Here is a 12,331-nt window from a genome sequence, read left to right as displayed (position 1 = left end):
TATAGACTATGTGATACCATGTATTTTGCATCCATAAAGATTCAGGGTGAATAAAAAACCTTCATCTACAATGGGTGATACAAAACTGTGTTAGAAAAGGTTTTAAAAGGGTTTACTTATGCTAACTCCCTGTCCTGATCTGTGTCTCACCAGATGCACAAATAAACAGTGAATTAAAAATAGGCTGAGGTTATCCCTAATAGCCTTTCTTGACTTCTGCCTTTATGGGCTAGCACTGGTCCCCTGTGTGTTGCCCCTTCCTTTCCTCCCATCAGCCTCCAGCTGCCAAGAAACCCCCATGGGGAAACCCTTAAAGGGTGGCTGCTGTCATCATTCCAAATCTACAATTTTAAAGGAGATCGATTGCTTCATGTCTGAAATGGCTGGGCTTTGATGTCTGAAAAAGTAATCTGGGAGATAACCTGCTGGTGTTCATTTGCATTCAGTGAAGACTATAACCCACTTTATAAAACAGATCTTACCAAGCAGATCAGGCTTGTTTTTGAAACTCAGTCTCAGTTATCATCTTCCTAAATTTCACAATTTCTTCAGGAAATCTAAAATTGTGTGTTTTGTCTTCTTTTTATTCTCCTACTTTTATGAAATGTCCTCCTCCCCTCCCCCCAAAAAAATCCAAACAATCAAAGACAACACCTCAAGCAAAATGCAACCAAAAAAACCCCACAGAAAACATGGAAAACAAACCACCACTCACATTACTTTGGCTTTTGGTAAGGTAACATGTAATAAAAAAAATGTATCAAGATTGAAGATCCAGATTTAGAAATTTGTTGTAATGTGGGAAGAATTGCTTTTATCTGGTAGTAATTGTACAGGACACTGTTGAGAGATGACATTGATCCTTGTTAGGACAAGAAAAAGGTGTTTGCCTTCTCTGTACTCACTTTAACTGTGTTCAATGATTTTGGTAACATAGGGCATATTCATAGTCCACAAAGGGATTGCATGTATCTATTTTTCTATCTTTCAGATGTTCCCTTCTAAAATACCATATTGTAATACACAGTCAGCTGTGGTGTTCTTACACACAGAAATTTAATTTAAAGGTATTTATTGATTAACGAGGTAAAACTAAGGAAACATGTGTAAGCAGGTTTTTCACTGATGAGCTCTTCCTTTTTTCACTGATCAGCTTGAAGGCTGTGGGTGTGTTGAAGAACCTGATGCTCTGAGCGAATTAGCAAAGTTTGGGGTTTTTTTTGCATGATTCCAAGCTTCTAGTCTCTAAGGAGTAGGAAAGAATTTCCAAAAGTTCCTGAAAATGGATTTTATCTTTAAAGTTTTATTTTGGGGTATACTTATTTGTTTAACAGTTATTCCTATGAAGGAAGAAGTTGAGGATCTGAGAAGAAAATGGAGAAGGAGAAGGATTTTATTATGTGCTTGGCAGTTTTTATGGCATGTTTTTACATGCTGTAATTAAAAAAAAAAAGAAAATAATAGAGCATGTGTATGTTTCATTACAAGTGGAAAGTAGTTACCCTTTCAGATACTTACAAGTAGATATCATTGGAACTGTACAATTGCATACTAATGAGGATTAATGAGCCGTTATCTAAGTTAGTATTTAATTGATTTGGCTAAATATCAGTTTGTAGGAATAAATGCAATTTTTTTTCATGCAAGTAATGATTTTTGCATATGCAAATATATATGATTGGAACTGTGACAATCTCCAGTAAATTCCACTGTGGTCTTTTGTGAGATTATAGAAGCCTCTGCCAAGTATACTTTCAGATAATTTTTCTGAGTGAATTTGGAACCTAAGATTTCCCAAGAAAACTTCAACTCGTGCAATTTCCTGCCAATTTTATGAAGTCAGTAACAGGGATAAATGAAGTCCACTTTGATATCTATCATAAAAAGTAGTAGAATACTTTTTAGTAGCAGTAGAATAGAGAATTTCCTCAGCTTGGATTTTTGTTCTCTATTTATCTGCCTTGCTTATCATGTCATACATCTCTCTCTAGTAGTAAGTACACTTTCACCTCAGCAATATATCAGAAGTCATCAAATTTTAACACAAAGCAGGTGTCTAAAAAAAAAAAACAAAACCAAAAAAAAGCCTTCAAAAGAACTTTGATCTCTCTGCTGATACTACTTGGAAGGGCACAAACCCTGCTCATGGTAAGCAACATTCAATAAACTCTTGTCCCAAGCCAATTTAAGATATATTTTATCTATCCTTAAAGCTGTTTACAGAAAAACAGAAACCATATTTGGTTAAGTTACTTTTTATTGTCGTCAGTAGGTAAGTTCAGTCAGATGGGTCAGAATCTGCAGAAGGCATTACTTTTACTAAAGCTTCATCAAAATTAAATTTGGAGTTTGAATCAATGCCCAGGAATGATGTCAGCTATAGCAGATTAAATTTGCTAACGTCTCTTCATTTTAATTGTGTTTTTAAAACAAAGCAGATAATTCTTCCAGGCTTTTGCCTTTTAATGTTTTCAGCGTTTGTTTGGGCTGAATATTTTGGGTTATTGAATATTAAATTTTAAATCTATTTTGCAGTGCCTCTGCATACAAAAACATCGATTTAGTAGACACGTTTCAAGAATAATTTGTAAGTAGTAAAATATTCAATATTTTATCTTTCTTTTGCATACTATCATAGTTGTTGTTTTTTGTTATGGAGGAATGAGTAAAGGGAAAGGCAGAGAAATAATTACTGATGTGCAGTATTGTCTGTTACTTATCCTGAAAAATAAGATACACAAAATAGTTCTTGAAATCCTTTAATATTAAAACCACTATATAACCTATAGGAAAATAGTTAAATAATTCAGTGTTCTGCCTCTGATAGTATTGTGTATTATTTTGCATTATTGTAACAAGATAGTTTTGCTTTTGTTCTATCTGGTGATATGCTTATGGTCTGACTACAGCCTGAGAATTGCTAACCTTTTTATTTGTATACTATGTCACATTAATAATGGTTGTAATTATTTTTATACTTAATCTGCTAAAAACCTTAATAACATAATAAAATCAATTGCATCCTGCAGCAATGAATTCTGCAGGTAAATTGTATTGTCTATATCCTGCTGCTGAAAACAATGTGAAGTGTTCAAATTTCAAGTAATTGGAAATGAAAAGTCTTAATTTCCTGGAGTAAGCTTTCTCCACAGTGGCAATACTTTGCTGTATGTTAGAATCCTAGAGCCCAGTTTTAAGTGCAAGGGAACTCTGGAGGTCTTGCAGTCAGACATGATAAAGGTACTTGGGGATGTGTCCAGCTGAGCCTTGAACACTCCTAGAATGGCAGTTCCACAGCCCCAGTACTAAATTGCTCATAATGAAAGTTCTTTTCAAAATATTGCATTTTCCAGTGGTGAATTCTTCCCCCAATGCTGGAATTTCTCATGTTTCTACTTGCCTATTACCTCTTGTCTTATACATGTGCCTTTGAGGATTATCTGCCTCCATCTCCTCTCTGTCCTCTGACTAGGTGCCCACAGGTGTATCTGGGGAGTAATAAGGACTCCCCTGAGCCTCTTCTACTATGGGTTCTCCTGTTCCCTCAGTATTTCATAGATGATAGAGAGCAGCCTCACAAGGACCTTGTCGGGCTCTTTCAGCACCCTTGGATGCCTCCAATCTCACAGATTCGCTTATGTCCAAATTAATTAAGGGATTCCTTCCTTTCATCTCTTAAAGCAAGTACTACTTCACTGCCACAGTTTGTGCTAGGAGGCTTAGGGGCTTGGAAACCCTCAGGACAAGCAATTACCTGGAAAAGTAAAGTGCTCTTTTCTATTATTTTTTAAATGCCTTCCACACAAGATACTTGGGAGTCTTTACCATCCCTTCTTTTCCACTTCTCCAGATCATATCTTCACCTGTGTGTGCACTTTTCTTTCACCATTGCTAGTAACCATCCCAATACTGTGAGAATTTCTTGGCTTAAACCAGACAGCAAGGCAAGGGGAATAGGTTGCCATTCTTGCAGAAACCCTGGTTGACTAGCTTGCACCTATGTACCTCTAGTCTATCTTTTTTTTCTGTGGGATATTGACAGGTGAGGATTTGCTGGTGTATAATGCTGAAATAAAGAAGTACAAAGGCAGCCTTTATCCTACTGTTGCATCCTTCTCTCTCCAGACTTTCCATTATGAAAAGGTCTTTATGTGATATGAACTCTTATTTTGTAAAAATATTAGACATAATGGTGTTTTCTGGTGTGAAAAATATCAAGCAGTATGTTGCTGATGCCAGAAAAATATTTGTTAGGTTTCCTAATGTAATTAATCTTTGATCTCAGAAGTGGTACGTGAATACTGTTTCACTCTCTTAGAAAAGCAAAAACAATGTTGGTCTGACATCTGAAGACAAGTATAAGATGAAATCTTTTCTTCTGTTCTTATACTTGTGCTGCTATTTTTTGTCTTGTATACTTGTCATAGCACTTGGATAATCTATATTTCTTCTTGTTTGACTATTTTTCTTCTGTTTGCCTCATGATTTAATATAACTGTCCACACCAACACAAGGTATTTATGACATTCCAAGCATCAGGTACAAAGTTCTCAGGTAACTTCTAGCTGCTTTTCTATACTCACCTTATACAAGGTGAGTATATATTAGAACTCTCTTAGAAATTATCCCCTGCTCAATTTCTCTGGTCTTCTTTATCAAGACTTCTAAGAGACAGGGGGAGTTGTATTAAAAAAAATGTTCCTGTGTACATAAAAATTGTGTAAACCTCTGCTAATTTTAGCAACTCTTGAGCAATCAGCCTCTCTAGCCCCAAAATCTCTTTTTTCTTCAGAACTCGATAGTCATACAACTTGCTCAAGTTTTAACTGGTTTGGAAAGATGCCATGGCACAGCAAAGTTCATGGTGAGGAAATTTTACTCTGACCACACCATTTGCAAAGCACTTGAGCAAGATTTTAGCACTGGATATCTCCAGAGGGGATGTTTCTTTCCCTGCCTTATTTTGTGCTCTGCTGCAGCTTACATTTTGACCCCAGAAGTGGTCTCACTTTCCCTGAGAGTGATTTGGCACTGTAACCTTTTTATTTCTGACTGAGTGCTCTTCTGTGAGTGGAAAGCAGGGTTTGTGGAGAACTGCTTTACTGGTCAGCTGAATGGGAGAAGGAATAACACTTTGCCCAGCTGGGAGGTGCTGGAAAGCATTGCTGCTCAGGGTCCTGTGTCACCCAGCAGAGCCATGGCAGATACCTGCCTTCTGAAATTTCATGAGACTCATAAACTGCTTGCAGCAGTTCCTGTGACAGTCTCACTCCAGAACTGTGTAATTTTAAAATACCCATACCCGTGACAGAAAAGGATCACTTTGTAATGTGAGAGGTCTAGGCTTCCTCCTAAAAATCCCCATAGCCAGTAATTTTTTTCATAAAACTGCATTGTTTATCTTCAGTTGCACTTGCTAGTAGACTTCTATCTTCACATAATGCAATTCAAACTTTTTGAATATATCTAATATTTTTGCAAAATTATTTTCTCTATGAAATGCAGTCTTTCACTGAAAGCTTTGTTGTATAATTATAGGAAAGCATAATTTTTACAATTCTGTGAATAATGCAGCAATGATTCAGACAGATTTTAAACTCTGTAACGCCTGATCAATGTTTAGGAATAGATCTATCTTCTAATATGGCAATGATAAGCAGATTTCAGTTTAAGAGGCCACAGGAACCAGTCAATGTTTTCCAAATTTGAGGACCAGTATGTAATATGTAATTTGGATACTTGAAGGTTTTGGTATGAAAAAAAAAATCCTTGTGCTGACAGTTTTCCTCATCAATTTAATACTTCACTCAACATTTAAGGTGTTTAAAAACCAAAACATGGAAAACATCTTGCTGAAATTGAGGCTGAAATTCAAACTATGTTAAGAAATGGCTTTTTCAGCTGCCCTTAGATTTCAGATTCTGTAGCAATTCCCTGAAGTGTGGAGGTTTGAACAGACTAATTCTGAATCTGGTATTATTGTGCATATTCTAAGATGTACAGAACTGTACCAAAAGTCCAGGCAATACTTGGTGTTATGATGTGGCATTGTCTCAAAGAGGGTGAGGCTCCTTGCCGTTCTTCCCTGAAAGCTGATCTGCAATTAAGGTTTTGAAGCAGTTCGGTGTGGGGTGGAATGATTTGATTCCACCTCCTTGGGGCAGCTACTAGTGGAAGGTTTCTGTCCAATGAAAATAGCTATAGTCAGGGTAGATTCCCAAGCTTGTCTCTTTAGTTTGAGATGAAAAGACATTTTTCTGTGCTGGCATCTACTGTTATAATATTTTATAAATATCAATAAACATTTTATTGTTGCTGTAGTCCTTGTGTCAGTAGTGTTTAGCAAAAGGAAATGATTTTCTTGTTTTCTTTGTGGAGTAGCTCAAAACGATTGCTAGAAAAACCTCTTTTAGACAATGATTAGCTGAAATGTTGTTCTATATCTACACATCTTTCCATCATGGATTATTTATTTCCTTTATAGCTGGTGTAGTTCAGTGGGTTAAAAAGGCAAATGCTTTGTCATATCTAAATTTACCATTTCCTATTGTGTGGTATTCCATATTCTTTCTTTCGCTAGTTACATGCAAATACCAATAACTTGGAAGTTAAGAGTTTTTCACAGTTAACTACAGCTTTTGTGTTCAAATGACTTTTTTACCTTTCCACTACATCTTCTGTACATGATTATCAAAAGTAGAGCACCTCCTAAGGGATTAATTGAATACATCTGAATTGTGATGAAATAGGCAATGGGCTCTTGTAGAAATATAAAAAAATAAAAGACTTTAAAAAGTGCAAAAAGGCCTCAGAAAGTAGACATAAAGATAAGAAAGGCTGGGAAATTTCTAAATCTTCTCATAGGAAGCTAGGAAGTCAAGAACTAAGTAAACACATTTATATTTATCATAAGGAACAAGAAAGAACAAGAACTTATTGATAGTTCAAGATGTGAAAAGTCCTAGATATATGCTTTACAAAGATAGAAAAAGTTTCAGTCTTAAATAATGAATTATTGTGTATTGTTTGAGGTTCATAGTACTTTTGTTAATGTTAAATCCACGTGGGACCTTTTCTTATTGGTTAGAATATAATGACTTTGCATCTTCTCTTTGATGCTGTTGGTTCAAAGAATATGTAGAAAAAGGCTTTACATAAGCTGCCATCTTGTCTGTGATCTGGATTTGCATGGATGTTATTTCCCTGTAATTCTTGCTTCTTGGTTGCATTATACAGACAGATAATAAATCCTAAGTCTGCAACTAGTCAGGGTCCCTTGCCATTTGTGAGACACGGACCGAACTGGCAGAGGTTCTGATAAAAGGAGCACAACTAGTCTGGAACGTCTGTATTTATATTAGAACTGTTTGCTCTTCACTGTGGGGGCAGTCTTGCCCTTTTGGCATTGTTAGATATCAATCTCATGTTATTATGAAGTCCATCATCATTCTTGTGATTGTGGCAATTTCAATCCCTCTTATTTCCATGCTGATGGCAGTTTTAGATCAGTCTCCTCTCTTTGCAAAAATTAGCATATTAGTTTTGTAGCTGTTTCTTAAGGTGTTCTTAAAAGCTACTGTTTGTTTCATGAATTTTACGCCTCAATTTCAATTGATGCTTTTCAATACCAGCCAATTCAGTCCAAGTAAAGAAGTTAAAAGTCACTAAGCATTAAAAAAATCTGTAATCTCTATTTTCTTTAGTTGTTCTGATTGCCCTCTGATATTGTATGAGCTATGTGCAATTGCTGTTTCCAGAAAATGTAATCCAATTGTCATGCATCTCTATAGTAATCTTTTATTTCCTGAAGTACTGCAATTAAATACTAAAAAGCTATAAGATAGTCACTTTTAAAGGGAAGTAAGACTGAAGAATATTTCAAAACTGTTTTGTACCTACCATTCTTTCTTGTTCTACATCTGTTATTTTCCCCTGTGTGTGCAAGAGTTATCTTTTAGCTCAAATTACCAGTGAATGTCTGCTGACCAGTTTAAATATACCTAGGGAAAGATGTAAAAGCCATCTGATCATCTGTCTTACAAAGCAGGTCAAGATGTCTAATCACCCTGCCTGGAACCACTTTTGTTTCATTTCATTCACTGACATGCAATACACTTTCTGTTGAACGTTTGGTTTTTTCTTGATTGACTGCTGTCTGCTTTCAAACTTTGGTTCTAAAGCCTCTTTCCAGGTCCAGCTGCTCAAGACACACTGTGTTTATCTCATTCTGTTTTTTCTACTTATGATGCAGTGGCAAGTTTTCATCTACAGTTCTTTTTTTTCAGATTATCCATAACACATCTCTCATGTATTACATATCTTGGCAATTATTCATTTTTTGCTATCTCTCAATCTTCTAGAATTTGTCAGATTGTTTGACTCACTGAATTAAGTGAATGATTCTCTGATTCTAAATTGAGTGTAACATCATATTCAAAGTAAAATATAGATGTGCTTAACAGAGTGCCTGGACATCCAGATTTTGTGGACTGCAGCGAGGTCAGGCATGGGTGCAGATTTCAGACATCTCCCTTAATAAACCTGGCTTTACCTGGCACTGAATTGGTCTGTGACCGCTCACACACAGTAATGACAGGCTCTGGTGCTGGTTGCTTCTAATATGGGCCAGTATTGAGCAATCAAATGTGATAAGCTCTTAATGTGTCATAGGTAGGCTTGCAGATATATATCTATTTGTGCCCTGAGCTTTTTAGCTAATTTGCTTCCAAGACTTTGTGGGTATTTGTTTTCATTTTTAATTGACTAAAAGCTTTGATAAATCTGACACCATCTTCATTACCAATATGACAGGATGTACACATAGCAAACAAAAGGTTCTTTTTCTCCTTGCTAAACTTAAAGTTGGTACTTGAAGGACGCATAAATGAATATACATATTTTAGTAATTATATAAACAAGCCTGAAATACAGTAAATCAGATGTAGCAAAAAATACTAAAGTAAAAAGAAAGGGGAAAATGTTCCCTGTTTGGTCTCCTTATATAGGTCATCCAAGTAAGCACTGTTAATAGATCAAACCCAGCTCTTTTGCCTACTTAATTGAGTAAATGCCAATACACTGTGTAGACCATATGCATAATATAGAGTTGCTGTTGCTCAATTATGTAACTGTACTGATTTTCTTAATATATTCTGTGGAGAATCTAAAAAACTAAGATTACTGTAACATCAGTATTTTGCCATTGACAGATTGCTGGAGACCTATCTATTTAAATAAAGTTCATGAACTTTAATAAGACCAAATATTTCTTCTTCCTCTGCTGCGCTTCCTGTTGATTAATAATTCAGATATTTGGACATTGCAAACAAGCTGGAAACTCTGTGCAAAAGAGGATTGCATATCACAAATGAAAATATAATAGAATATGAAGAGAGCAAAAGGAGGCACAAAGAACACTGACGAACAAACCATTCCTTTTCTGCAAGGGTGGAATTTGAGTGATGTGATCTCTCTGCTATCTTAGGTTCTGTTCACAAAGCACCATGTAGCACTTGAGTCCACTGGCAGGCAGTTCTTCAGTGGTTTAACTCTGTTATTTACAATGCTGTTGAACTCTGTCTTATCCAGCAAATAAATGCAATGCTTTACCTACTTAAAATTAAATGTGTATTAGTGCTTGGCAGAGCAGGGCCAGGACATGCAGCATGCAAATCTAGTACCACTAATTACAAGAAATCTGTCTTATCTTTTTGAGGATTTGTTTTGTTTTGTTTTCCCTTATGTTTTTTGTTTCTTAATTGCTCTATGGCTCTCCTGTGGTTCCACCTCAGGGAGGTTTATGTTGTCATGTTTGGAAGCAAGGGTATTAGTTTGACAAGTCACCCTGCAGGTCTCTTGATACTTTGTTATTTTCCATGTGTCACGAATTATTTGTTTTGAAGATTAATTTCAAACAAAACTGTGTATTTAATTTCCCTCCAGGAGCAGAGAATGTCTTTAAAATAAAGCTCTTATTCTCCTCATCAAAACCTGCATGATGCTTTTCCTCTTCTTATAGCTAATTAACTGGTGTAGCTGCAGGATTTTCCCAGTTTCAAGGTAAGTTGTTTTCATTGAAATTGTGTGATATTAGCATAACTGTAAAGGTCTGTCAGTAGTCAATATTGAAAAGGCAATCTGATTTCTTTATTGGTTCATATATTTTAAAATTATTTATTTGCATTGATATTACTACCGGAGTGAATTACGTCAAGATGAAAGAAGATCTTAGTTTAAATTTTCCTTAAGTGTAGCTTCTTATCTGAGGATTGTGTCACTGGGAGAGTTTTCTTATTACCATAATAAGGGTGAATAAGTTAATTAGTCCTGTTTTAATGTGTCTCCATATTGGCTAACGGAAGTGTGTATTGACTTTAGTACGGAAATTTTAAGCTGAAATCTAAAAACAACAGAAAAAACTGTGGAAAAAGTGCAAAAAAGATTTTTTTTTTTTTTAGGAGGAAGATGGACTGTAACAACTAGTTTCTGGGACTGTAGCACAAGTAATGAATTAGGTAGGACAAGAATAGAAAGCTGGTTCAAGAACAGGAAGTAGAAAGAAGAAAACTGTGAAGGATAATTTTTCATTTCAGATGCTAGCCCTCTTGATTGGCCTTGCTTTCTAAAGTAGCTGCTCGCAGTTTAGCATTCTGTATCCTCTTTTGGCCTGTTCTGCAGGGACAGAGGTGAGTGTGTCTGGGCAGGTCGGGCTGGCTGTAGCTCTGGCCCCGTTCAGCTGCGCGGTGTGCGGCCGTGCCAGCAGCACGCTCCTGTCCCTGGGGCCCGGCAGCACCTCGGGAGCCAGAGGAAGGATGGGGGCTCAGCTGCTTCATTCGCTGAACCTTATTCACAAAAGCTAAAGGGAGGAAAGGTCTCTCCTTTCCCAGTGCTTCCAAGAGGGCTTTTTGTTCATGTTTTCCAGATAACTTAAAAGTTCTGTTTCCCTAGGGAACTACAGGACATGTTCTGGAAAATTTATTGTTTTCAGATGCCTTATCTATCTGTTTTTTTTTGTTTCCTGCGCTGCCTTTACTTTTCAGAGATACAATTTCATCCTTTGGTGTCTTCTCTGTCAATGCACAGGATAAACTTTTGGAGTAAAGGCCGCTGTGTTTGTCTTTTGCTTAGGCCATGCTGGATGCTTCTGCTGTTGGAATTTCTATTGTTGTAGTGCCAGAGTCCTTCAGCGAGCCGAGGTTTTACAATTTTCCTTTGTGGAGTTCTGGTGACATTAACAGGTGTATCTCCATTTACAGGGATACAGTTGGGCAGTTTGCACCTTCCTTCCTGAAGGATATTGCCTTCTCATTAGTTTTCTCCAGTAAATCAAATCTTCAACTACTGAATTCCTTCTGAGAGAGAGAGAACAGCTTGAAAACACCACTTTTTTTTTCATTGTAGAATTGGGCAACAAGAGCTGGAAATACTTTTTGAGGCCCTTAAAATTCCACACCATCCCTGGAGGTTTATGTGGTTTCTATAAATACTTAATTTCTTTGCTTTGCTTCAGATATTTGGCAGTTAAAAGGCAGGGAAGAGCCCAGATTAGTGTGAGATGTTCTTATTAATTATTCCATGGAAGGATATTTATGCTCTTTCTTACAAACTTTGGTTGGACTCCATGCAAAACAGGAGTGGAAACTTTGGAAAGTTTTAAGTTGTTCAGAGGTACTACCGCTCAATTTGACTGAATAAATGCCTTATGGTTTTTGAAAATACATATTTGTATTTTTTCTTTTTTGTCTTAATATTTTAAAATTGTAAGTGATTTCACGCATTCAGTGACTGTTTTTCAGAAATTATTAGTGAATTTTATGGGACTGTTAATCGTCTGAGTCTGGAAGAATTCAGTGAAAGTCTGGAAATTAATAGCAGTTTAAAATTCTGTATATCTTAAATCCATGGAAGCAAATGAAATGGACTGTTTAATTATCCACCTGAAAGCAGCATGTAAAAGATGCAACTCAAACTGGTTTATAACTCTCATAGGGTGTAATTTAGCTCTATAATGTGCATAAAAGTTGCCATAGAGAAACAAAATTGATTAGGAAATTCCAAAATATTAAGATTATTTCAAAGCTGCAAGCCCCATTTTTATTTTCCTGTGAGAACCTGAGTACTTTCTGCCAATTGCATCACACAGGAACACTCATTATCTCACTCCACTGCAGAATTTAATGCAAATAAAGCTGTTTAGTTAAAGCCATACTGAAATATTCCTCCCTCACCCTTAGGCTTCTTCCAGTCACCATCTGAGGATGCTCATCCTCACTTTTCCAATGTGGACCCAAAGCTCCTTTTCCCAACTGGCAGTGACACCAGTTGCTGACAA

General features: G+C 36.4%; 1 protein-coding gene across 2 annotated transcripts in view; it reads left to right on the top strand.

Moving 5' to 3' along the window:
• Positions 1 to 10,040: 10,040 nt before the first annotated feature.
• The window catches only part of PDE1A (phosphodiesterase 1A), a 144,967-nt gene continuing 142,676 nt past the window's right edge, over positions 10,041 to 12,331 (top strand). Inside the window, exon 1 of one of the 2 annotated variants that reach the window (XM_077785108.2) lies at positions 10,041 to 10,059. The gene's annotated coding sequence lies outside the window, so the exon portion shown is untranslated. Of the gene's footprint in view, positions 10,060 to 10,495; positions 10,515 to 12,331 lie in introns of those variants that run through there. The other variant, XM_021531325.4, reaches the window with a different exon arrangement.

Source organism: Lonchura striata, chromosome 7 (genome assembly GCF_050655825.1).
Source record: "Lonchura striata isolate lonStrDom1 chromosome 7, ASM5065582v1, whole genome shotgun sequence".
NCBI lineage: Eukaryota > Metazoa > Chordata > Aves > Passeriformes > Estrildidae > Lonchura > Lonchura striata.
This window is presented reverse-complemented; position numbering and strand designations above follow the sequence as displayed.